The 25,421-nt window shown below is 40.4% G+C and overlaps 1 non-coding gene across 1 annotated transcript; it reads right to left on the minus strand.

Moving 5' to 3' along the window:
- Positions 1-14,983: 14,983 nt before the first annotated feature.
- Positions 14,984-15,090, minus strand: LOC148800614 (small nucleolar RNA R71). The gene has a single exon (XR_016071102.1). It is a non-coding gene; the product is annotated as a small nucleolar RNA R71 (small nucleolar RNA).
- Positions 15,091-25,421: the final 10,331 nt, after the last annotated feature.

The raw sequence follows: 25,421 nt of genomic DNA on the forward strand, positions 1-25,421 counted from the left end.
GACCCACTAGAAATCTGACTTTATGAATGTCAGTAGGAGCCATTTTGGTTTGACCTAAATTAGAACTAGGGCATAAATTTTGTTCCCTCTGGTAATATGAGTGCATGTGATAGGGATCCATAGGATGGACTCTCTAAAGGCCTTCCATCATTAGCACGATGATGGGTCCTTTAGTAATGAGGAAACGCACCATAAAATTGGGCTATCCATTTGCTGTTAGGTCTGTTAGAGTGTTTCATAAGATGATAGGGCGTCATAGACCGATGTGGGAGGGGCTTCACCAGAAAATGGGAACTCTCTCACGGTACCTTGGCATAACCTAAATATGATGGGTGAGCACTCATTGGATAGAAAGGTTTACCTGAAAATTGAAAGAATGGTAGGGATCCATCGAATGGACGCCATCAAGGTTGCAGAATGGGTGGGCGAATTTCAAAAATTTTCCTACCTTCTTCCAACTGGGAATCATATTCTCTAAATTTAGAATACAATATTCAAGGATCCTACTTGAACCATAATCAAACCAGATCTGAACCAAAAGATAAGGGAGGAATTATACCTGATCCAGAGAAGCAGTATCTCCCAAAGTTGGTGTTCATGCCCAAAGAAGACACCAAGATCTGCTCCTGCTGAAGATGACACAACAATGTGTGGAACGGAACCAGCAGAGTGCGTCCTACACACTGAATCCTTCACAAGAATCCTCTGGAAACTTTGAGCACCAAATCTTTTCAGTTCTTTCTGCAAAACTGATATCAAGAATTGATTTCTTGATTTCTTTTCTTCAAAGATCGAATCTTTTCAAAGAATGGCGACGGCTGAAGGAGAACTCCTGAGATGAAGATGGCGAATATTGCTTCTCTTCTCTTTGGAGTGTGTATGAGATCCTATCTCAATTCGCAGGATGATTTCTTGCTCAAAAACCCTAGGTTCGAATTCTGTTGTCTCTCTCTTAGGGTTTCTCCTCCTTTCTTCTTGATTAAGAAATCTCCTAATTAGGAGTTATCCCAATCCAAATCAGCATCTGGATAGGGTATTATCTTAATTCTATCGGCAGATTAGGTTAGATAACTCATGATCTTATCAGGAGATTACTATATTCAAATTTGATTTGAATTTAGTCTCCTAAAGTGGATTAGGTTGAAGGCCCAGTTCTTTTGCTAAACTTAATCTCAGATCCGCCCCTTAAGTGGGTGATCATATCAGCCCAGTTCAAAATGGGCTTTTGGCCCATTTAATAATCAGTGCTCAATTGGTTTCCAATCTGCTGCCCAGTTGGGCTTCTTTGTATGGCGTGGGACCCAAGCATTGATCTACACACCAGCCACATGGGTTCGGCCCAACCTTCATTACAAAGGGACTGTGGGCATCACAGTCCCCTGAGCCCCTTGAGCCCATCACATGGACCCTATGGGCCCAACACTTACACTAAGTGGTCATTAGGCCAAGCCATCTTATAAAAACCCAGGGACTGTGGGCAGGTGCAAGATTAGCCCATCAGGTATTATCCTAAATGGCCTTACACTTAACCTCTCAACCCATAATGATCAAGCACTGCTCGACAAGAGAGGACCTCTCTCCCTCGGCTGCAAGGAATAGTGCTGCACTCTCTACTCACATGGATCCCGGGAATTAAAACCATTTGCAAACATTTTGGAAACATACTTAAATATATATCATATATATAAATTTTGCAAAAACAAAATTCCAACGATTTGAAATCAACTGCTGGCAGTTTGGTTTCTATCAGAGAGAGTGCATTCCCGATCATTACCTTTGTCCGACAAAGGGGCTGATCCTTTCACTATGATCACCCACTCAGATGAATTCTCAGATTGCCCCAACATGCCCAGGTTTTGACCCTCGCTAAGGATCTCACTGATTGGCATATCAAAGGTATCCCAATCCGACATCTAGTAAAGTATCATAATCGAGTCTAGGGGTCAGGTGTAACTTTCCAGTTTTGCCCATCTATCTCTAAGGTCCAGGGCAATACAGGAAATTTGGTCCGGTTCAAGGATTCGAGTAATCTCATACTACACGTGCCTTGGGTCTTACCCTGGTGGCCGAGACAGGCCATCCCAACACTTGGTGGCACACAAGTATCAGCCTTGGTAGGATAAATCTCCCCAGACTTATCCAATGGTTGTGAACATTTAAAACTAACACGAGTCTCATTAAGTGTCCAGTTTTAGGGTCTTACACAAAATCATACTAAAAAACATGAATCAAAAATGCACTTTATTTATTTACACTAAATATCAAAAGTACATCAAATCAGATTGAAGCTAAGGGCATACAAAACTCTCTCACACTACCTTGGCATAACCTGAATATGATGGGTGAGCACTCATTGGATAGAAAGGTTTACCTGAAAATGGCTCTGAACCATGTCTGACAGAGAGGTGGTGGGGTGAGCACTCATTGGATTGAAAGGCATACAAAACTGTGATCTGTCGTAGAAAGGTGGTGGGGTTATGCAGCTGAAACAGTTGGCTCCATGCACCCTATGTGATTTCCCACATTTCCAGAGACATTTCGCCATCTCCGTCACTGAGATAGGAGGGAAATCTCAGAGATGAACAAATGGAAATGGAACATAGATTAAAAGCCATATCTATGTAGGTAACATGAATCAAACTAAAGGTGTGGACTAATGTTTTGCTGTTTTACCAGAAAATGGAAAACGAACAATTTGCTAAGTTGCTTGACAACAACAAGCTTAAAGGACCCAATTATACCGACTGGTACATAAACCTTATGTTGGTCCTGGCTTCAGAAAAACTGGATAAGGTGGCCCACTGCTATATCATAGCCTCTTTGGACAATCCGATACAGAGGCAGTTCGATCAGATTGAACTCGCCAAAGACATATTGGATAGTCTGAAGATTATATACGAAGAGCAGAATCGTTCTACTCGAAAAAAGGTCCTAAAACAGTTCAAGACTGCGCAGATGACTAAGGGTTAGCAAGTGCATGACCATTGTCTTCGGATAATGGGCTACATAAACAAGCTGGAGGCCCTTGGTTTTAGGCTGGATCTGGTCACACAGATCAATGCTATTCTCAACTCTCTGCCTCCGTCCTTCAACTCGTTTATTGTGAATTATAATATGAACAAGTTGAATGTCAACATCCAAGAGCTCAACAATATGTTGCTAAGAGCTGAGGAATTAATAAGGAATGATGAGCTGATAACCATGCTTGTTGAAGCTGGAAAATTTGGCAAGAAGAGGAAGACAAAGAGAAAGCCTCAGAAGAAAACCACCAAATCTAAGAAATAAAAGAAAGACAAGGCATCCGATGCCTGTCACTTCTGCAAGCAGGCCGACCACTGGAAGAGGAATTGTCCCGCCTACCTGGAATCTAAGAGAGGTACTTTCGAAACTTGTGTCATGGAAACTAATTTGTTAGTAACTTCTATGTCCTGGTGTGTTGACTCCGGGGCTTCAACTCACGTGTGTAATTCACTGCAAAGGTTCAAAGTAAGCAGAAGGCTGAGTGAAGGAGAGGTGACACTTTACTTGGGGACTTCTGGAAGTGTTGCAGCTATGGTAATAGGAATAGTAGAATTGAATTTTAGAAAAGGGATCTTGTACTAAAAGTCTAACTTTATGTACAAAATCTAAGAAGAAATTTGATTTCTGTTTCTAAACTGTGTGTGGATGGATATACTGTCTCTTTTAGTACTATGATTACTATCAAAAGGAATAACAAATTCATCGCATCCGGGGAACTGGAGAACGGTCTCTATGTTCTACATCCTTCTCTATAAATTAATCTAACTGAAACTATGTCGGTTGAAATCCCCAAGAAAAGGACTCGTGACATGGTTAGTCCCACGTGCCTGTGGCATTACCGAGGCAAGATGACAAAGTGGCCATTTAACGGTAAGCCTGAAAGATGTACAGGCACACTTGACCTTATACATAGTGATGTATGTGGTTCCCTGAGTGTTAGGACACGCAATCAACACGTGTATTTCATCACCTTTACCGATGATTTCTCACGATATGGTTACGTGTACCTAATGAGACATAAATCTGAATCCTTTGAAAAGTTCAAAGAGTTCAGACAAGAGATCGAGAAACAGTTAGGGAGAGAAATTAAGGCCTTTCGATCGAATCAAGGTGGCGAGTATCTCTCTGATGAATTCAGGGACTACTTGAAGGCCAATGGGATTATCTCACAGTTGGCTCCTCCTGCAACACCCCAACTTAACGGTGTTTCAGAGAGGAGGAATAGGACACTGCTAGACATGGTCCGGTCACTTCTCACACGCTCAAAATTGCCCACATCCTTTTGGGGATATGCGTTGGAGACCGCAATTTATGTGCTGAATAGGGTTCCAACCAAATCGGTTCCCTAAACTCCATACGAACTATGGACCAAAAAGAAACCAAGTGTCTGACACTTGAAGATTTGGGGTTGTCCTACGCACGTTAAAAGAACGAGTGCGGACAAATTGGAATCCAAGACCAGTCGTTGCCTGTTGTAGGCTACCCAAAGGATTCAGTGGGATATCTTTTCTATGACCTAAGTGAGCAGAAAGTGTTCTACAGTCGAAATGCCCTGTTCTTAGAGACGGATTATATCTTGGACACTCATCGTCAGGAAATAGTTCTTGATGAGGAGAGCTCAGGATCCGTGAGAGATGTCCCGCAGGTTCCAGGTAGTGACCAACCTAGAAGATCCACCCGGGTATCCAGGCCACCAGTCCGTTATGGTTATGACCAGGATAGTTACGTGGTGGAAGTCTTGACTAGTGAGGAGGATCCTGTGACTTACGCAGAAGTTATGTTGGATATAGATTCCTAGAAGTGGGTGGAGGCCATGAGAGTTTAGATGGACTCAATAGAGGCCAATGGAGTCTGTAAGCAATTGGTTGCAAATGGATCTATAAGGTTATACTCAGAAAGAAGGTATCGACTATGAGGAAACCTTTTTGCCCGTGGCCATGCTTAAATCCATTACGATCCTGCTAGCTGTAGCAGCATACCATGACTACGAGATTTGGCAAATGGATGTCAGAACTGCGTTCCTAAATGGAGATCTTAGGGAAGATATCTACATGCAGCAGCCACAAGGCTTCGTTCCTGCTAGTCAGGAACACATGGTATGTAAACTTAATAGATCCATATATGGACTTAAGTAGGCTTCTAGGAGTTGGAACATCCGTTTTGACTCTTCCGTCAAATCGTTTGATTTTGAGCAGAAGGAATGTCTTCAACACGTCACTAGTGCAGTTGCAGAGAATTCGGGCCCGATTTTGATATCGATGCATTCTGAATCTGTCAAAACTCAAACCGGTAATGTTGTAGTATTTTTCCTTATCTTTTCAACGCATCTTGAATCATCTCAATTGGAATCCGGATGAGAGAGTTATGCTCCATCTACCACATGGCGCCGAAATTGTGTAAAATCACCCAATTAGCCTTGTTTCTCACCTAACGCCTCCTTTCGTGCCTTAAACCAAAATATAAGAATTATGAGTGCATTTGGGCATAAAATAAACATAAAAGGCTAATTATTAAGGGAGAAAAATATGATATTTTTCGTTCTCATCAACTGCTACCTCTGATCGGATTATAGACTTTTTATTTTGTTCCTTTTATTTATTTATTTTTTCCACTTTTCAGTTGCAGCACTGTTCGAATTTTATTTTAATGAATTTCAATTTAATTAATTAAATTCTGTGTTTCTGCAACTCTCAATTGTGTTTTCTTTCCTAAATTTAAGTAAATAACGATTTTTCCATCGCTTCCCTATGGATACAACCCATTCTCACCATTTACTGTGTTTGTAATTGTTTGAGAATTGAAAAAAAAATTATAAAAATTCAAACTAGTGTTCCGAAGTGGTTAACGACATGCTTCCGCCAACACCATGTTTTTGGCACCGTTGTAGGGGGAAGCAACAAAGAAAATTTTTTATTTGCTTTATCTGACTCTGTTTCATTATTTTTTTTTTATTTTTTTTTTATTACTTGATTCATTGTCTCATTTTAATTCTTACTTCTCTTTGATTTTGTAGGACAAAATAACGAAAGGTGGGGTACCAGAGCATTGCGGGACTACGGGAGAGAAGAGAAGAGAAGATTAATACGATTATGTTTCAGGTGTAGTCGTCCCATTTTATTTTTGATTTTTTTTTATTTTTGAACTATTTTTTGGTAGAACAATGATTTTTGAAATTTTAATTATTTTTTTCTAGATCTGATTTATTTTTTTTAGTATTATTTTTCTTTCGTTTTGTTTCTAGATCTATTTTCTTCTTTATTTTTTGGTATTATTTTTTGAAGTCGTCCCGTTTTTTAGTATTATTTTTTGAATTTGAATTTAAATTTAAATTCGAATCTGAATTTGATTTTGAATTTAAATTTCAAATCTCGAATTTAAAAAAAAATAAAAATAATAAAATAATAAAAAAGTAAAAATTGAAAAAAATTAATTAATATTTTAAAAGTTTTTCATTTGTATTCCAACATTTGGGGTGTGATATTCTAGAGCATGCATTATATAGGTTTATTTAATTGCTGAAATTATCATTGTTAGTTGTGAATGTGTTAGGTTTTCATTTTATTATTTTAATTGTTCCTTTTGCTTAATTAGTTTGCTTTATTATTTTATGTTTAATTGCTGAATTGCATATTAGAAATAATTGTTCATGCATTGTAATTAGAGGCATTTTTTTGTTTATCAGAAATAAGGTGGAGATTTCATCATCCTTCCTTGGCCCAAAAATCACCACCCTTCACGTGCGGTTCACCCTACACCCTAATTTAAAATTTGGATAGAAAGACCCTTTAGGGAGCCTTACATTTGGTTCAAAGGTGTGCTGAATTTTAGGGAAGCTTGTAATTACTTTCCATAACCGGCGGTTGGTGTCTAAGGAAAGAGGTTAAATGGCTACACCTAAGCGGGTTTTGTGGTTACTTAATTAGGTCCTTGCGAGAGCAAGGGGAGCCTCCCACATCCCAACCTCTTACTTGGCTAACCAAAGGAAGTGGTGTAATTCCAAGTGAACCTAAGAGGATTCACATTGGTTGAACCACTAGTTTAGGAAACCCTAGGTCAACCCATAGGTCGTGTGTGTGAATTGCTTGCATTTTTTTAATATAAAAATTCAAATTTGAATTTAAATCTTAGGAATTAAAATGTCAAAATCTGAATTTGAATTGAAATTTCAAAAAAAAAGAGAAAATAAAAAAATTTTAAATTTGAGTTTAAATTTCAGAATTTAAATTTCAAAATCCAAATATAAAATTAAAATTAAAAAATATAAAATTCAAATTTCAACAAGAAGAAAAAGGGACTTCTGAGTTATATGTTGGGAAGCAGATCTCTAAGGAGAGTATAGAACCCATACCCGAAATAGAGAGATACCTCCATCACCAACATCGCAACCAAATGGTCAAAATCAATGATGCCCAACCCAGGAAGTTGAAGGAATACTTCACTCCAACCCAATATTGTTAGACAATTTTGTATGCCCTTAGCTTCAATCAGAATGATGTACTTTATGAGTTTATTGTAAATGAATAAAAGTGAATATTTGATTCATGTTCCCTTGGTATGTTTCTGCGTAATACCCTTAAACTTGACACTTAATGAGACTCGTGTTAGTTTAGAATGTTCACAGCCAGTGGGTCGGTCTGGGGAGACCTGTCCTGATAAGGCTGACACTGTGGTGCCACCAAGTCGGTTGGGGTGGCCTGTCTCAGCTGCCAGGGTGAGACCATAGCCACATACAGTGTAGGATTAGTTGAATCTATGAACTAGACCAGATTTCCAGTATTGCCCTGGACCTTGGAGATTGATGGGCAAAACTGGAAAGTTACACCCGACCCCTACACTCGATTATGATACTACACTAAGTGTCGGATTGGGCTATCTTTGATGTACCAATCAGTGAGATCCTTAGCGGGGGTCAAAACCTGGGTATGTTGGGACAAGTCTGAGAATTCATCTGAGTGGGTGATCGTAGTGACAGGATCAGTCCCTTTGTCGGACAAAGGTAATGATCAGGGATGCATTCTCTCTGATGGAAACCAAGACTGCCGGCAGCCAATTTCAATCGTTGAGATTTGTTTTGCAAAGTATATTTTATATGAGATATAAAAGTATATATATTATGGTTTCTAAAATGTTTGCAAAATGGTTTTAATTCCCATGATCCATGTAAGCAGAGAGTGCAACACTGTTCCTTGCAGCCGAGGGAGAGGTCCCCTCTTGTCGGGCAGTGTATGATCATTATGGGCTGAGAGGTTAAGTGTAAGACCATTGAGGATAATACCTGATGGGCTAATCTTGCGTCTGCCCACAGTCCCTGGGTGTTACAAGGTGGCTTGGCCCAGGGACCACTTAGGGTAAGTGTTGGGCCCATAGAGCCCATTTGATGGGTTTCAGGGGGTGCACTATCCATAACAGCATATTCGGCCAAGCTTTGTAACAAAGGCTGGGCCGAACCCATGTGGCTGATGTGTAGATCAATGCTTGGGTCCCACTCCATACAAGGAAGCCCAACAGGGCAGCAGTTAGGAAGTTTAAGTGAGCACATAAGCTTAATGGGCCTAAAGCCCATTTCAAACTGGACTTATTTAATAAGTTAAATATGGGCGAATTCTGAGATGGGTCAGCAGATAGCATAGGATCTTAACCCTATCCACTCAGAGAGTCCAGATCTGAATCAAATTCAGATCTAGAAACCTCCTAATGAGATTAGGAGAAGGCTGATCTAATCTGTAGATAAGATAAGGGTTTATCCTTATCACCTAAAGAGAGATCTGATCCAAATATGATTTGGATCAGCCGCTCCTAATTGGATTAGGAGCTGATCTTTTAGGTTTTTAAAAAAGAAAGAGGGGGCGGCAGCCTTTAGAAGACACACATAATCAGATCCTCTTCAGATTTGTAATCACAAGAAGAAAGATTTCTGCAATCCCTGCAAAGATCTTTCTTGCCGCCTCCTTCCTGCAGCCGCCATACATCCAGTTCGATCTCCAGTTGTGGGAGAAGTCAAGATTTGATCTTGACATCAGTTCTTTGAGAAAGAATTTATAGGAAGCTATGCTCACGTGTCATTCTGCTGTTTCTTGCGAAGGACAGAATTCTTGGAGAAGAATATTGCTGATTCTGCACCATCCTGCACTACGCCATCTTTAGTGGGAGCAGTCTTTGGATCCTTCCTTGGGCGTGAACACCTTCGTTGGGGGATACTATTTCTCCGTATCAGGAATAATCCACTCCTACTCCTTTTGGTTCAGATCTGGTTCAGTTTATGGTTCAAGAATGATCCATGAAAATATGATTTTCTAAATAGGGAATGCGATTCCCAGTTGAAGGGAGAGAAAAACTTTTGAAATTCACCCCTTTATTCCGCAAGATTTGGACATCTATACGATGGATCTCTCATCCCTTCAGTGGTATCAGAGCCATGGTTCAAATCTTGAACCAATTTGTTTCAGATCAGAAACGCTATCTGCGATTTGCAGTTTGTGAAACTGCAACCTGTGATCTAACCTCTGTTTTGCAGGAAGGATTGTGCGAACAACCCTGATAGACTAATTCTTGATTGTTCTTTTATCAGAATTTAATTTCAGATTATTTCCTTGAATTAAAGATTTAATTAAAGATCAAACCCTAGACCCATTCGAACCACGATTGGTTCAAATTGTTTGGACCAAAACTAGGGTTTAATCAAGGCCGAAAGTCAGCCCTAATTTTCCCACTAATGGGCCTGAGAATTGATATTTAATTAAATGGTTAATTCGGCCCAACCTATAAAGGCCCAATTTTAAATAGTTAAAACTGCTAAAAGCCCACTTAACACATAAAGCTATATGGGCTGAACCTTTCGGCCCATATACCTAGATAATATTAATGGTTAATATTATGGATTTAAAAATGGGCTTCAAATGGGCTTTACAGATAATTAATTGATTGGATCAATTTGTCCTTGCATGTGACTTATGGATGTGTGATGTGCTACGTACATGGGCCATAAGTGCTTGGCCCATGCTCAATCGACAGTGGCTCTTGCGCACACCATGGCTGAATGCACATCATTGCCATGGTGTCCCTTTTGGTCATTGGATGACCTCCCTCAGTGGTGGGCCCCACACCTCTTCAAGAGGTTACGTGTGGAACCCTAGCCGATTTAGGCCCACCGAAATCTGACTTTATGAAAGTCAGTGGGCGCCACTTTGGTTTGACCTAGTTCAAACTAGGGCGTAATTAACTGTTCCCTCCTGCTAATATGAGTGCATGTGATAGGGAGATTCATATGATGAACTCTCTAAAGGCCTTCCATCATTAACATGAGGATGGGTCCTTCAGTAATGAGGAAACGCACCAGAAAATGGGCTATCCATTTGCTGTTGGGCTTGTCTGAGTGCTTCATAAGATGATAGGGGCGTCATAGACCGATATGGGAGGGGCTTCACCAAAAAATGGGAACTCTCTCACGGTACCTTGGCGCTCACGAATATGATGGGTAAGCACTCACTGGACAGAAAGGTTTACTTGAAAACAGCTCTGAACCTTGTCTGACAGAGGCCAAAGGGAAAACTCATATGATGAGTGCATATGATCCTTCACAGAAAGGTGGTGGGGTTATGCAGCTAAAACAGTTGGCTCCATGCACCCTATGTGATTTTCCACATTTCTAGAGACAACCCGTAGTCTCCATCACTGAGAAAGGAGGGAAATCTCAGAGATGAATAAATGAAAATGTAACATAGATTAAAATCCATATCAATGAAATAAACATGAATCAAATATGGTTGTGGACTGATGTTTGCTCTTTTATCAGAAAATGGCAAACGGACAATTTGCAAAATTGCTTGATGACAACAAGTTAAAGGGCCCAAACTATGCCGACTGGTACAGGAACCTTATGCTGGTCCTAGCTTCTGAAAAGATAGATAAAGTGGCAAAGAATCCTACCTCGGAGCGTCCGGGTGATAGGGCTTCTAAGGCCCGAAGGAGAGACTATCAGAACTGGGAGAAGAAAAAGTCCCTTGCCCGGTGTTACATCATTGCCTCCTTGGACAACCCAATACAGAGGCAGTTCGATCAGATCGAACTTGCTAAGGACATATTGGACAGTCTCAGGACGATGTTTGAAGAGCAGAATCGTTCTACTCGATAAATGGTCTTGAAACAGTTCATGACCGCACAAATGTCCAAGGGCCAACAAGTTCACGACCATTGTCTTCGGATGATGGGATACATCAACGAACTGGAGGCTCTTGGATCCGGGCTGGACCTTGCGACCCAGATAGATGCTATCCTTAATTCTTTGCCTCCTTCCTTTGATCCGTTCATCATGAACTATAACATGAACAAGCTGAATGTCAGCCTGAAAGAGCTCAGCAATATGTTGCAAAGAGCTGAAGAACTGCTTAAAAAGGATGAGCCCGTAGCTATGCTTGTTGAAGCTAGCAAGACAGGCAAGAGAAAGAGGAAGGCAAAGAAGCCTCAGAAGAAAGTCACTAAGGGCAAGAAGCAGAAGAAAGGCAAAGCTTCGGATGGATGTCAAAACTGCATTCCTGAATGGAGATCTTACTAAAGATATCTATATGCAGCAGCTGCAAGGTTTCATTGCTGCAGGTCAGGAAAACATGGTGTGTAAACTTAATAGATCCATTTATTAAGCAAGTTTCTAGAAGTTGGAACATCCGTTTTGACTCTGTGTCTACAAGAAGTACAGTGGAGATAAGGTCACCTTTTTGGTTCTGTATGTAGATGACATTCTACTCATTGGGAATGATGTAGGAATGTTAACTACGGTGAAAGTATGGCTTTCACAGCAATTCTCCATGAAAGATCTTGGAGAAGCCTCCTATATACTGGGTCTTCGACTCTATACAGATAGATCAAAGCGGATAATAGGATTATCCCAATCTGCTTACATTAACAAAATAGTCAAAAGATACAGCATGGAAATTGATGGCACGGAGTCATTTTCTCCAAGAAGATGTCTCCCAAGACTTCTGAGGAGATTGATGGCATGAAAGACGTTCCCTCTGCCTCCGCCATAGGGAGCATCATGTATGCCATGTTGTGCACTTGTCCTGACATTGCTCAGGCAGTGAGTGTAGTAAGCAGATTTCAGGCCAACCCAAGACAGGAGCACTGGACTGCTATGAGAAACATACTTAAGTACCTTCGAAAGACAAAAGAGTTTTGTCTAGTATTCGGTGGTAGCTCACTATAGATCCAAGGGTATACAGATGCCGATTTCTAGTCAGATCCAGATGATAGAAAGTCTACATCTCGATATGTTTTCACGATAGGATCGTGTGTTGTTTGCTGGAAAAGCAGCAAACAAGGGTCCACTTCAGACTCCACGACCGAGGCTGTGTACATTGCCGCAAGTGAGGCTGCCAAAGAAGCCGTGTGGATGAACAAGTTCGTTGACGAGTTGGAAGTAGTTCCATCCAGCACATCACCCATCCCATTGTTGTGTGACAACAATGGAGCCATTGCTCAGGCTAAGGAGCCACGAGCCCACTCGAAATCGAAGCACATCGAGAGGAAGTACCACGTACTGTGGGAGATTGTTGGTAGAGGGGACGTCCTGATTCAGATGGTAGCGTCAGCGGAAAATGTAGTAGACCCATTGACGAAGCCACTATCACAAAAAGTGTTTGAGAAACATGTGAAAAACATGAGACTCTGGCTTGTACCTGATTGCACCTAAGTGCAAATGGGAGCTATTAGATAGTTTTGTATTCCCTTAGTTTTAATCAGAATGATGTACTTTATGAGTTTATTGTAAATGAATAAAAGTGCATATTTGATTTATGTTCCCTTGGTATGTTTCTGTGTAATACCCTTAAACTGGACATTTAATGAGACTCGTTTTAGTTTAGAATGTTCACAGCCAGTGGGTCGGTCTGAGGAGACCTATCCTGATAAGGCTGACACTGTGGTGCCACCAAGTCGGTTGGGGTGGCCTGTCTCAGCTGCCAGGGTGAGACCCTAGGCACATACATTGTAGGATTAATTGAATCTATTAACTGGACTAGATTTCTAGTATTGCCCTGGACCTTGGAGATTGATGGGCAAAACTGGGAAGTTATACCCGATCCCTAGACTCGATTATGATACTACACTAGGTGTCAGATTGGGCTGTCTTTGTTGTACCAATCAGTGAGATCCTTAGCGGGGGTCAAAACCTGGGTATGTTGGGACAATCTGAGAATTCATCTGAGTGGGTGATCGTAGTGACAGGATCAGCCCCTTTGTCGGACAAAGGTAAGGATCGGGGATGCACTCTCATTGATGGAAACCAAGACTGCCGGCAGCCGATTTCAATCGTTATGATTTGTTTTGCAAAGTATATTTTATATGAGATATAAAAGTATATATATTATGGTTTCTAAAATGTTTACAAGAAGGTTTTAATTCCCGGAATCCATATAAGCATAGAGTGCAACACTGTTCCATGCAGCTGAGGGAGAAGTCCTCTCTTGTCGGGCAGTGTATGATCATTATGGGCTAAGAGGTTAAGTGTAAGACCATTGAGGATAATACCTAATGGGCTAATCTTGCATCTGCCCACAGTCCCTGGGTGTTACAAGGTGACTTGGCCCAGGACCACTTAGGGTAAGTGTTGGGCCCATAGAGCCCATTTGATGGGTTTCAGGGGGTGCACTGTCCATAACAGTGTATTCGGCCAGGCCTTGTAACAAAGGCTGGGCCGAACCCATGTGGCTGATGTGTAGATCAATGCTTGGGTCCCACGCCATACAAGGAAGCCCAACAGGGCAGCAATTAGGAAGGTTAAGTGAGCCCATAAGCTTAATTGGCCTAAAGCCCTGGACTTATTTTATAAGTTAAATATGGGCGAATTCTAAGATGGGTCAGCAGATAGGATAGGGTCTTAACCCTATCCACTCAGAGAGTCCAGATCTGAATATGATTCAGATCTAGAAACCTCCTAATGAGATTAGGAGAAGACTGATCTAATCTGTAAATAAGATAAGGGTTTATCCTTATCACCTAAAGAGAGATCTGATCCAAATCATATTTGGATCAGCAGCTCCTAATTGGATTATTAGCTGATCTTTTAGGTTTTTACAAAAGAAAGAGGGGGCGGCAGCCGTTAGAAGACACACATAATCAGATCCTCTTCAGAGTTGAAATCACAAGAAGAAAGATTTCTGCAATCCTTGCAAAGATCTTTCTTGCCGCCTTCTTCCTGCAACCGCCATACATCCAGTTCGATCTCCAGTTGTGGGAGAAGTCAAGATTTGATCTTGACATCAGTTCTTTGAGAAAGAATTGATAGGAAGCTGTGCTTACGTGCCATCCTGCTGTTTCTTGCGAAGGAAAAAATTCTTGGAGATAAATACTATTGATTCTACTCCATCCTGCACTGCGCCATTTTCAGTGGGAACAGTTTTTGGATCCTTCCTTGGGCGTGAATACCTTCATTGGGGGATACTATTTCTCCGTATCAGGTATAATCCTCTCCTACTCTTTTTGGTTCAAATCTGGTTCAGTTTATGATTCAAGAATGATCATTGAAAATATGATTTTCTATGTAGGGAATGCGATTTCCAGTTGAAGGGAGAGAAAAATTTTTGAAATTCGCCCCTTTATTCCGCAAGATTTGGGCATCCATACGATGATGGATCTCTCTTCCCTTCAAATATAACCCTTCATCCTGCATATAGTTGCTAGATACTCAAGCCTTATAGAATGAGATTTAGTCAAGCACAATCTAGATGCTCCCCTTTTTCTATGGAAACCTGAGTGAGGACCCATACAGACACATAGACGAGTTTCTAGAAATCTGTTCCATTATAAGGATCCAGAGCTTCAATGATGATGCCTTAGATTGACTCTTTTCCCCTTCTCCTTGAAAGTTACGGCCAAACACTAGTTGGGAACTATAGAGAGACCTATTAGAACTTGGGCAGAAATGCAATAAGAATTACTTAGAAAGTTCTACACTATAAGACGAACCAATACCATGAGAAGAGCCATCAATGGATTCACCCAAACACCGAGTGAACAAATTCATGAGGCTTGGGAGAGAATGAAGGAGTTAATGAGAAAATGACCACACCATAGTCTGTCCCAGTGGCAAATTGTCCAAGCCTTCTATGAAGGTTTGACGGATCAATACAGGAGAATGGTAGATGTATCCTGTGGAGGGCATTTATGAGAAAAAGTGAGGATGAAGCGTATGCATTTTTCGAGACCTTGAGTGAAAAATCCATCAATAATGCAGGGCTCTATGAAGTTAGGAATAATACAGAGCCCGAGGCAAGAATGAACTTGAATGCCATCTCAAGAAAATTGGACAGGGTAAATCTTCCAGCCTAGAAGCTTGATCAATTTTTCACCATTAACCAGCAACCGGGCCCATCTACACTCTATCCTGAAGTTTGCTCCATTTGTGCTAGCCCGGCCCACCAAGTTGATGATTGTCCCACAGCAGTCCAGTTTCTGCTATTTATCCAAGAACAGGTTCAGGCAACCCAGAGTTTCTCAAGGCCTAACAATGATCCATTCTCAAATACTTACGACCCTGGGTGGAGAAATCACCCTAACTTTTCTTGGAGGACACATCAACCCAATTCACAGTCCCAACAGTATCATTATCCATCTAACTCCATGGCCCAACAATTTTAGAGGCCACAAGTACAGAACCAATTCACGATGTACTCTAGGAAACAACTGGCCCAACCGTATTAGGCTTACCCTCAACCTCCCCAGATCCGTACAGTAGATGACCAATTCATGTAGCTTCATGACCGCTGTCCGCAAGAGTACGGAGTCGTGCAAGTAATATAGTATGGAATACAGAATCATTCCCACGGGGAATGAATTATTTAGCCACCTATTAATTTCTTCTCAACTTGTTTAAAGAAATAATCAATTTGGGTTTACAATTTAAGGAATTTAAACTAGCGCTACTGATTAAGGAAATTAAATGACAAAAACCAGCAATTTGAACAAAATCAATAACAAAGCTGCTAGGGATTAATCCTATCACGATCATCAAGATTCAATGTCAATAAAATCTCACGAGGGTTGTTATATTCCAAGGTGTTTCCTAAAAGCATTAGTCGGTCTTTCTCAAGAGTTGATTAGCTAAACCTATGTTCTATTAAATGGGATTGCAAACAATGAATTCTCATTCTTTCAATCGGAATCCTCTTTGCATAAACACAAGCTGTTAATACACCTATAAGGAAATCCTACCAACAAATGATATCTCTACCCAATTATTGGTCGAATAAGGGTTATTAGTTGCACCTCAATTATCATCTCTCAATGAATAATCTTGATTAAAGAACAAATAATTGGTGATCAATCAATGATAAGTAATAAGCACAAATAACACAATATAACAAGAACCTCATCGATTTTATTAATGAATGAAAATCAATGCATGATCAGGTATTAATCCCTAACAATAGAGACTTAGCCCCTCATGATGTAGTTAAGAAAAAGCAACATCCAAATATCAAGAGTAAAAACATCATGTTCCAAGAGAAAAAGAAAGTATCTTGCAACCGATATCTCAATCTTGGCTTAAGAATCTTCAATCTTGTCTCCACCCTTGTTCTCTTGTGTTTTCCCTTTTCTCTTCTCTTCAAATTGAGTGTGCTTCATCCCCCAAGAAGATCTTCTCCTCCTCTCTTCTTCTCCTGTTTTTTCTTCAAGGGTCCAAACCCTAATTCTTTCTTTTTCTTTTCTTTTTATACCTTTTCTCTTCAGCCGCCCTTCCTTCTCTAAAGCTAGCCGCCTTTGGAGGCTCCCCTAGGCTGCAGACTGGGCTGTTGTTCCTAGTGGGCCGAACTGCAGTTGGGCTGTTCTCCTTGATGGGCCAAACTACTGTTTGGCCATAAGGTTTCGGTTGGGCTACAGTTGGGTGTGGAGCTTTGCACTTTAGTCCCTGATCTTTATCATCTTGTCCCAAATTGGCCCAGAACTTTCATCTTTGACGATTAGTTACCTGAAAAGTGACAAAACATCCTAATGCATTAAATTGACTCATAAATACCCAAATTAACCTTAGAATCTCAACGATTAAACCTAAAAACACCCCAAATTCTTATGAATAACTTAATCTTATCAAATTCCCCCACACTTGGATTGTTACTTGTCCCCAAGTAACACGGACACAAATCAAGCAAAATATTTGCAAAAAATTCAAATTAAACACAACTATGCTTGGTTCACTATGTTAATCACAAGAGTCTCACTAATTAAGAGCACACAAGTCAACTAAATCTAGGATAAATCACCAACTCATAATGTAAATTGAAAAAATTCAAGAGACATCAATATAAGTATATGAACACTTTATAAACACTTCATAATGAGCAACCTCAACTAGATTGTCAACAAATGAAATTAGAAATTCAAATTCAAATGCCATGGATTTTACCAACTAAATAGCATAGAGTCAAACAACAAACACATGAGATCATGAAGGTCAACCCCCCCCCCTTTTTTTTTTTTAACAAGACGCCCCCACACTTAAGCTTTTCAACACACCGCTTGTGGGGAAATTTATTCTTTCCTAAGTTATTAATATGCCTTTTGGCACATACAAACGTGGGTAACGAATGCACCTGGTTACTCAACATATAATATACTTAGAATGCTTTAAATACTCTTATTCTCAGTCGCTGTTTTACGTGAAAATCGACATTTGTGATGAAGATTCCCAGTTACTAAGCAACCAAAAATATTGGAGTAGACACATTTTAATTTAATTGACCTTAACTCATGTCTCAGAATTAAATAATTTGGCTTCCATTACAGTTACAATGGATAGCATCCAAAAGGGTAAATGTAATTTCTTTCATCAGCTACCTTGCCAAACTGCCCATTAATCCGCATCTCAAAAGTATCATACACATCAAATTGACTTCCTAAATTTATGCACTTTACATTACAACATAGTAAATTCACCCTAAATTCTTTTAACTTGATACGTCCTAGAAATAGCATGAGTAGCATTCTTTCATTGACTCTCAAAAAGATTAACACCATTAATACCGAGCATAGTTCGCACAATTTTTGCAAAAATTTCGCCTAGAACAGAGAAATTCAAAAGAAAAGACTACTGCAATTAATTAAACATCACACCTAACGCCCCCCCCCCCCCCCACCACCACCACACACACACTTATGCTTGCTTAGCATTGTCCCTAATGACAAATAAATAACAGAAATGGAAACTCCCCTGCATGGCAGTATCAAACAAGTTCAATAAGGGACACTGAAAGTATGGCTTGCAACGGTGACCATTCACCTTAAAACGCTCTCCTTTCGAGTTTTCCAATTCAAGAGCACCATGAGAAAATGTCTGAGTGACTGGGAACGGTCCACTCCATCTCGACTTCATCTTCCCTGGAAACAATTTCAAACGAGAATTAAACAACAAAAGCAAATTACCTACCTGGAAGTCCTTCCGAACAATATGCGCATCATGCCATCTCTTTGTCTTCTCCTTGTATAGCCTGGCACTCTCATATGCCTGCAGTCTAATCTCATCTAACTCATTAAGCTGTAACATTCTCTTTTCACCTACAGTCTTAATATCAAAGTTCAGCGCCTTAATTGCCCAAAAGTCCCGGTGCTCCAACTCGATAGGAAGGTGACACGCCTTGCCATAAATCAACCTATAAGGGGACATACCAATAGAGGTTTTGTAAGTAGTTCGATACACCCATAAAGCATCATCAAGTTTTGCAGCCCAGTCTTTCCTTGACCCATTGGCAGTCTTCTCCAGAATCTTCTTAAGTTCCCTATTAGATACCTCGACTTGCCCACTAGTCTGGGGGTGATAGGGTGTAGCAACCCAATGATAGACATTATATTGCTTGAGGAGAGAATCAAACTATTTGTTGCAAAAGTGGGATCCCCCATCACTAATGATAGCTCTAGGAACTCCAAACCTCAAGAAAAGCTTCTTCAAGAATTTAATCGCTATCCTAGCATCATTGATGGGAGATGCAACTGCTTCAACCCGCTTTGAGACATAATCCACTCCCACCAAAATGTAACGGTTCCCATGTGAGGATGGAAAAGGGCCCATGAAGTCAACTCCCCACACATCAAAAAGTTCAATCTCCTGAATAGAATTTAATGGCATCTCATTTCTCTTGGAGATATTTCCTACTCGCTGGCAGTGATCACATCTAGCAACAAACCCTCTAGAGTCCTGAAATAATGTAGGCAAAAAAAAAAACCACTCTCTAGAACCTTAGCAACAGTTTTGTTGCTCCAAAATGGCCACCATATGCTGAGTCATGGCAATGAGTAAGAATGTCAAGCATCTCCTCCTCAGGCACACATCTCCTAATGATATTATCACCACAAATCTTGTAAAGGTAAGGATCCTCCCATAAGTAATGCTTAACTTTCGACAAGAACCGCTTTTTCTGCTGATAAGAAAAATCTGGTGGCAAAATATCACAAGCTAAATAATTTGCCAAATCTGCATAACAGGGTGCACTCAAATGCTGAATAGCTAGAAGGAGTTCATTTGGGAAGTTCTCATTGATCTCGGGCTCATCATATCTCTTCTCAACACCCTCGAACCTAGACAAATGATCAACTACTATATTCTCTGATCCTTTCTTATCTCTGATCTCAATATCAAATTCTTGAAGGAGTAAAATCCAGCGAATGAGTCATGGCTTTGCATCCTTCTTGGCAAAAAGGTACCTGAGAGCAGAATGGTCAGTATAAAATATTACCTTAGAGCCAAGCAGATATGATCTGAATTTGTCTACTGCAAACACCACTGCTAACATCTCCTTCTCAGTGGTTGTGTAATTGAGCTAGGCATCCACCAAAGTTTTGCTTGCGTAGTACACAACATGCATCTTCTTGTCCTTCCTTTGCCCTAGCACAACTTCAATAGCTTGATCATTGGCATCACACGTAATCTCAAAAGGTAAAGACCAGTCCGGTAGTGAGATAATTGGTGCAGATACTAAAGCTGATTTTAACTTGTGAAAAGCACTCAAACATGCACCATCAAACTCAAAAGGGACATCTTTAATCAAAAATTAGTAAGAGGGATAGCAATAGATGAGAAATCTTTAATAAATCGCCTATAAAAGCCAGCATGGCCAAGAAAACCTCTTACTCCCTTTATCGATGTAGGAGGTGGCAACTTTTCAATGATCTCTGTTTTAGCTCTGTCAACCTCGATACCTTTGCTAGAAATTTTGTGACCCAAAACTATGCCTTCCTCCACTATAAAGTGGCACTTCTCCCAATTTAGAACAAGGTTGGTCTCCTCACATCTTTTAAGAACCCTATCAAGGTTAGCCAAATACAGATCAAATGAATCACCAGAAACAGAAAAGTCATCCATGAATACCTCCATTATGTCTTCAATCATGTCAGAGAAAATGGCCATCATACACCTCTGAAAGGTAGCTAGTGCGTTACACAACCCGAAAGGCATTCACCTATAAACAAAAGTGCCATATGGGCATGTAAAAGTGGTTTTCTCTTGATCATCTGGAAAAATGAAAATCTAGTTATATCCAGAATAGCCATCTAGAAAGCAATAATAGGCATGATCTGCAATTCTTTCCAACATCTGGTCAATAAAATGAAGAGGAAAATGATCCTTCCTGGTTGCAGCATTCAACTTACGGTAGTCAATACACACACGCCATCCATCAACTACCCGCTTAGAAATAAACTCACCATCTTCGTTTTTCACAACAGTCATACCACTTTTCTTGGGTACACACTGAACAGGACTGACCGACCCAAGAACTATCAGAAATAACATACATAATACCTGCATCAAGAATCTTAACAATCTCTTTCTTCACCACTTCCTTCATGTGCGGGTTCAATCTTCTTTGCCTCTCAGTTGTGGCATTAAATCCATCCTCCATGTGAATCCCGTGCATCACAATAGAAGGGTTAATACCCTTTATGTCAGAAATTTGCCAACCTAAAGCCTTAATCCTACGCCTTACCACATTTAACACTTTTTGTTCCTGCTTATTCGACAGTTTGTTTGAGATAATAATTGGCAAGGTATTATCATCTCGCAAGAATGTATACCTCAAATGTGATAGTAAAAGTTTCAAGTCGAGCTAAGGTGGCTGCTCAATAGAAGGAGGAGTGGGGTTAGCACTTCTTACTAGTAATTCAGGTTTAGCAAAAGGTTCAGTGTCACAAGCATTGCCATCCGCTGCATCATCTTCAAAGTCTTGTTCTACCTCACTAACTTGACATACTTCTTTCACACATGAATCAATCACATCAATTCTCATACAAAGTTTTTCCTCCATAGGATGATTCATAGCCTTGGACATGTTAAACTTCACCTTGTCATCACCAATTCGAAGGGTAAGTTTCCCTTCATACACGTTAACCAAAGCTTTCCCTGTGTTTAGAATCGGTCTGCCAAGGATGAAGGTGCAATCACGATCCTCCTCAAAATCTAGCACAAGAAAGTCCACAGGAAATATGAACTTGTCCACTTTTACAAATACATCCTCAACCACGCCTTGAGGTTTCTTGATGGAATGATCCGCCAGCTGCAAAGTCATCAAGGTAGGTTTCACTTCTCCAAGATCAAGTTTCCTGAAAATAGAAAAAGGCATCAAATTAATGCTAGCACCTAAATCACACAAACACTTAGGAAACTCAATGCTACCAACAACACATGGAATTGTAAAACTCCCTGGGTCTTTCAATTTGGCAAGCATCGTACTGGTAATGATTGAATTGCATTTTTCAGTCAATGATTGATGAGAACAAAAAGTATCATATTTTTATCCCCAAATATTCATTCTTTTACATTAATTTATCACTCAATTGGACTCATTACTCTTGTATTTCAATTCAAGGCAAGCAAGAAGGCAATTGGAAGAAAACAAGGCTAATATGATGACTTTGCACAGTTTTGGCACCATTCAGTAATATGGGATTAACGCTCGATCCCGGACTCCGATTTGGATAATTAAAGATGCACTGGAAAGATAATGGAAAGGCCCCCAACTCACATGTTTTGGGTTTTGACAGATTCGGTCTGCATCGAGGTCAAAATTGGACCCGAATTCGGAACAATTTTGTAGTAAAGCCCAGCCCACAGCTGAAGCCCAAATTCGCAGTAGAGTCCTGTAGCGGCCCAAGTTATTAAAGAAGCCCAACTCGAATTCAAGAATGATGAGTCCTATCAGATTTAAATTTCAATTGTAATCCTAAAAAGATAAGAGATTGAGATTACTAGATAGGATATGATAGAAGTAGATAAGATTAGGACTTTCTAATTTTAAAAGTTAATCTCCTAAAGGGAGTTGGAGAGGGCCCCTCCTCCTAAAGCTATATAAATGGGGGGGGGGGGGGGTGGGGCGGACCAGCTTTAGGCAGTAAATTCAACAATCCATAAATCAAGCTGTTAGACAGTTTTATGTGCCCTTAGCTTTAATCAGAATGATGTACTTTATGAGTTTATTGTAAATGAATAAAAGTGCAAATTTGATTCATGTTCCCTTGGTATGTTTCTGTATATTACCCATAAACTGGACACTTAATGAGACTCGTGTTAGTTTAGAATGTTACAGCCAGTGGGTCGGTCTGGAGAGACCTATCTTGACAAGGCTGACACTGTGGTGCCACTAAGTCGGTTGGGGTGGCCTGTCTCAGCTGCTGAGGTGAGACCCTAGGCACATACAGTGTAGGATTAATTGAATCTTTGAACTGGACCAGATTTTCAGTATTGCCCTGGACCTTGGAGATTGATGGGCAAAACTGGAAAGTTACACCCGACCCCTAAACTCGATTATGATACTGCACTAGGTGTCGGATTGGCCTGTCTTTGATGTACCAATCAGTGAGATCCTTAGCGGGGGTCAAAACCTGGGTATCTTGGGACTATCCGAGAATTCATCTGAGTGGGTGATCATAGTGACAGGATCAGCCCCTTTGTCAGACAAAGGTAATGATCGGGGATGCATTCTCACTGATGGAAACCAAGACTGCTGGCAGCCGATTTCAACCGTTGAGATTTGTTTTGCAAAGTATATTTTATATGAGATATAAAAGTATATATATTATGGTTTCTCAAATGTTTGCAAGAAGGTTTTAATTCCCGGGATCCATATAAGTGGAGAGTGCAACACTGTTCCTTACAGCCAAGGGAGAGGTCCTCTCTTGTTGGGCAGTGTATGATCATTATGGGCTGAGAGGTTAAGTGTAAGACCATTGAGGATAATACCTGATGGGCTAATCTTGCATCTGCCCACAGTCCCTGGGTGTTACAAGGTGGCTTGGCCCAGGGACCACTTAGGGTAAGTGTTGGGCCCACAGAGCCCATTTGATGGGTTTCAGGGGGTGCACTGTCTTTAACAGTGTATTTGGCAAGGCCTTGTAACAAAGGCTGGGCCGAACCCATGTGGCTGATGTGTAGATCAATGCTTGGGTCCCACGCCATACAAGGAAGCCCAACTGGGCAGCAGTTAGGAAGGATAAGTGAGCACATAAGCTTAATGGGCCTAAAGCCCATTTTGAACTGGGCTATTTATTTAGTTAATAAAGGGGCAAATTCTGAGATGGATTAGCAGATAGGATAGGGTCTTGATCCTATCCACTTCGAGAGTTCATATCTGAATATGATTCAGATCTAGAAAGCTCCTAATGAGATTAGGAGAAAGCTAATCTTATCTGCAGATATGATAAGGGATTATTCCTATCACCTAAAGAGATGTCTTATCCAAATCATCATTTGGATAAGCTGCTCCTAATTGGATTAGGAGCTGATATTTTAGGTTAACAAAAGAAGGAGGGGGCGGCAGCCTTTAGAAGACACACAACATCAGATTTTCTTTAGTGCTGAAATCAAGAAGAGAGAATTCTGCACCCTGTGAATACTCTGTTGCCGCCTCCCTGTTCTTGCCGCCCTGTTTGCCAGTTCGATCTCCAGTTGTGGGAGAAGTCAAGATTGGATCTTGACATCTGTTCTTTGAGAAAGGATTGAATGGAAGCTGTTTTCACATACCATCCTGCTGATTCTTGTGAAGGACAGAGTTCTTGGAGAAGAACACTGCTGATTCTGCTCCATCCTGCACTGCGCCATCTTCAGTGGGAGCAGTTTTTGGATCCTTCCTTGGGCGTGAACACCTCCGTTGGGAGATACTACTTCTCCATATCTGGTATAATTCTCCCCTACTCCTTTTGGTTCAGATCTAATTCAGTTTAAGGTTCAAGAATGATCATTGAAAATATGATTTTCTAAATAGGGAATGCGATTTCCAGTTGAAGGGAGAGAAAAATTTTTGAATTCGCCCCTTATTCCGCGATCTTTGGGCATCCGTGGGATGGATCTCTCATCCCTTTACAAGCATCAAGAAAGATCAGTTCGGCCTTCTGAGAAGCAAAGTCTGGAGGATTCGAAAATCATGAGCAGCTAAGCTTTTCTTTTCTGGTTCAAGGGGAGGATCGACTATGTCATCATGAGGTTCTGTATTTAACTCATGTTTTTGCTTTTTAATTCAAGTATTTGTTGGTTCTTGTGCATATTCTCAATGGATGTTAATGTTAATTAGTCTGACAAATTAATTAATGTTGATTTTCCTACTGCTATCCATGGTTCGGTGATCCGTAATTATCACGAATAGTGGTACAAGTAGCAATTATTAATATCTTTCTGGGTCAATTGTTTGTGACAGCCTTTGGCCAATGTATTGACATGTTTTAACCTAAAGGGAATCAATGGTACAAGATTCGGTAATTTCAGCTATCTCATTTATTATTATTTTGGTTTAACTGTTTTCACAAAGTTTAATGCTATCACTAGTTAATATGGAACGCTATCGTACCCAGTCGATTAGTGATAAGTGTTGATCGAATGCTGGGTTTCGTCAGCTGATTTAGGAATTCACAAGGTTTATTATGGCTATCCTAATAAATCTAAGGTTAAATGCTTGAATTGCAAGACTGCCAAAGTTTACCTATGATCGATGACCAATTGATTAAGCCGAACCCTTGAATCAAAATTCGGTAAGACTGATTTCTCTTGTTTGGTATTGCTATCGATTTCTTGTTCTTTTAGAAGTTTTAATTATTTAATTTTCCCACTCTATGATATTGCGCATTCGGCTAAGAAATTATTCCCTAGCTCCCTGTGGGATTCGACCTAGTACCACTATTACTACAAAAATTTTATTATGGGACTAGCATTAATTTTGAGGGCTTCGACAACCTGTCAAAATTTTGGTGCCGTTGCCGGGGAGCTACTTTAATTTCTTAGCTTGTTACCTTCTATTTGTGTTAACCTTCTTTGTTTTATGACTCGTGTTTCTCAAAGAGGTGAATTAGAGTACAACCCCAAAATTGAGAAGACTACCCGTCGTTTAAGGAAGGAGGCGAAGCAAAGGAAGGACCGTTCACCTCCAAGGGTGATT

The sequence above is a fragment of the Nelumbo nucifera genome, chromosome 4 (genome assembly GCF_055504915.1).
Source record: "Nelumbo nucifera cultivar China Antique chromosome 4, China Antique-T2T, whole genome shotgun sequence".
Classification (NCBI taxonomy): domain Eukaryota; kingdom Viridiplantae; phylum Streptophyta; class Magnoliopsida; order Proteales; family Nelumbonaceae; genus Nelumbo; species Nelumbo nucifera.